A 2,940-nucleotide genomic window follows, 5' to 3' on the forward strand; every position below is an offset into this window, starting at 1 on the left:
GAAGTCGCTGCTAGTCAGCATGGCTAATTAGAGTTTAGTCATTGTGGCAGGCTCAGTAAGGCATGTATGGTTTCTTTATTAATGTTCTTGTCTTATTCTTTCATTACCTCCCCAGTGTGTTTGAACACAGACGTTTAATGAAAACTTTGCTTTTATAAGAAGTTTTAACTTGTGTGGAAGGTGTCATGACACTTTAACATGAACCCCTTGTATTTCACTTTGGTTACAGTTTAATCTACATTAGAAAATACCACGACAAAAGATATTCTTGTAATGAAAGTAATAACTGATGTAAGTGTCCTGACTCTATACAATGATAACTAAAAAATTGATTTTATGTGCCATCCTCTAAATCTTTAAAAGAGGTCTAATATCTTATTTCCTTATAAATATCTATTTTAATTAGATTATTATTATAAAAACCTGTCAAACCCCCTCACTTTATAAAAAAGTAAAATATTAGTATAATTAAAATTTGCATTATAAATCCTTACAATTTTTACATTGTTATTGACCCAGACATGGGTCAATACATTGCACATGATCTTTATTGAAAGGTAAAGTTAAGAAGTTTTGCTAAATATAGAATATTTAGGCTACAAAGTATATACAAGGAAAACATTATAGAAGAGCATACAGCCGTTTGGCAGTGTATGAATTACAGCAAGAAGCCTGAAAAAGGAAGTTACAAAAAAGAATTCTTAATTTAGGTTGAAAAAATCTGGAAATGTTTTTTGTTTATGGCTAGGATTGGTGAATCGAGGCAATTGGATTTGAAAGGGTAGTCACTTAAAAGCAGAGCTGTGGAAGATTTTCTTGTTAAGGTTATGAATAGGGAATGTGCATTGATTATGTTAAGTTAAGATTTAGGGAAGCAATACTAATTTTGTTTACAGTTGTGAAAAAGCATGAAACATGAAAGTGATACTGCCTGAGGGGGGTAGAACATATTATGTCTGAACAGGTATAGGATAAAAGATTTCTGGTTAAGATTTAGTGATACTCTAAAAGTTACAAGATATGATTAAGGTTAGGTGAAAAACAAAAATGCTTTTAGAGAATGGTTATAGTTACTGTACAGTTAGAGAAGGTGTGGATTAAAGTAAGTGTCGGAAAGACTGTTCACATTGAGGTTGGAGTTGGTTAAATAGGACTAGTTACAATTAGAAGAAAAGGTAGTTATAACAAAAAGACCGGTAATAAAATGTTTTTCATTTTTTCATAAAGTCAATTTTAAGACTGAGGTAAGAGCTAAAATATTTTATATGGATTATAAAATTTTAAAAAAATGACTGAAACAGACTGGTGTATCATCAAGAGATGATCTCTGCCTGGCACCCAGTGCTGCTGAGATAGGCTCTGACTTAAGCAGATTTGAGACTGTTATTCATGAATGAATAAATAAAATAAATGAATAAAATAAATACAATTGAACTAATTTTTTATGTATCTACTTAAAGTATTATGCCTCCTTAGCTACATTGTCACTTTGTATTTTCAAAAATCAACAAGGAGGCATTGTGCTCCAAAACAATTGCAAATTACTCCATTCTATTCTCTAGAAAATGCTAAATCAGGTAAGCAGTACTTCTTTGTATTGTATATATTTAAACACTCCTATCAATCCTACTACCCCCGAAAAAATGTCATCTTTTCTGGATTGCATATCCTATTATTAGTAATTATAGGTGTGTGTTTTTATTTTGTTTTTGGTTTTTTTTAAGAACAGCAAAACTTTCAGTTTCTTTTCTAAGATTGATTTTTAGTAAAACAGATGAGTTCTTTCATTTTGACTTGGGCTCCTTGAACTTTTTTTTTTTTCTTTTCCTGGAGTTTCTAATCAGAGGACTGAATGGTTATAACAGATAGCTATCTCTATAATTTGGTCTTTCATTGTTGATTGTTTTGGTATAGCATCCCTAGTTATAAGGAAAACATTTTTATAGTCATTTAAAAGTTATAATGTGTAACATTATTTCTTTAAGCCAAAATAAAGTACTTATCCCCAGAAAGCAGTTATTTGTGATCTTATTATGTCCATAAAGGTATGAGTTTTTAAACATTTTCCAAACTAATTTTCTGCATTAGTCAGTTGCATAGAGGCATTTTGGAAGGCACCAAGCACATACACCCATTATCAACTATAATGGCCAATTATAGCATGCTATAACTTTTGGACCCCACATTAGTATGTAAAAGTCCGTCAGTCTTTTCCTAACCTGCTCAGTCCTGATCAGGGTTGTGGGGGGATTCCGGAGCCTATCCAAGTAAGCTTAGGGCTGAAGGCAGGAACAATCCCCTGGATAGAGCACCTGTCCATTTCTGGGGAATACACACACACACCCACTAGACCCAATTTAGTGTTGCCAGTCTACATACCCTGCATGTCTTTGGACTATGGGAGGAAACTGTAGCACCCGGACTAAACCAATGCAAACAAGGGGAGAACCCAGGACATGAGCTCTGGTCTCCTTACTGCAAGGCAGCAATGCTACCACTGTGCCACCATACTGGCCAACTTACTAACACGTTACTAAAAAATATTCTGCAACATAGAAATATGCAAATTAATTCAGCACAGATTAAATGCACTTCCATCTCAGCCACATACTATACATGAGCCAAAGAAAAAAAGCAAAATATATATCTTGCCCATTGCAACTGCCAATAAATTCTCTTATTTATATGTAGTTCTTGCATAGTATTGACAAGATTCTAAAATTATTGCATCCAGTCACATCAGAAAAAAGTCAGATGTGTGTTAAAAATTCTGCCCTTCTATTGTTTCATAATCATGCAATTGTACAATGTTCTTCCTATTTCTCCATTCTTTAAATCACATTTATGTAAAGTTTGCTAATTGCTACCTTTGTCAACAAAGTCTACACTATTATGAAGGAGAAACTGCAACATTCTTGAATGAACGTGCCACAGAACATC

General features: G+C 33.2%; 1 long non-coding RNA gene across 1 annotated transcript; it reads left to right on the forward strand.

Annotated features, from left to right (window-relative positions):
* Positions 1-2,012, forward strand: LOC127526918 (uncharacterized). Its single transcript, XR_007934311.1, has 2 exons — positions 1-1,483; positions 1,516-2,012. It is a non-coding gene; the product is annotated as an uncharacterized LOC127526918 (long non-coding RNA).
* Positions 2,013-2,940: the final 928 nt, after the last annotated feature.

This window comes from Erpetoichthys calabaricus, chromosome 3 (assembly GCF_900747795.2).
Source record: "Erpetoichthys calabaricus chromosome 3, fErpCal1.3, whole genome shotgun sequence".
In the NCBI taxonomy this organism is placed as follows: Eukaryota; Metazoa; Chordata; class Cladistia; order Polypteriformes; family Polypteridae; genus Erpetoichthys; species Erpetoichthys calabaricus.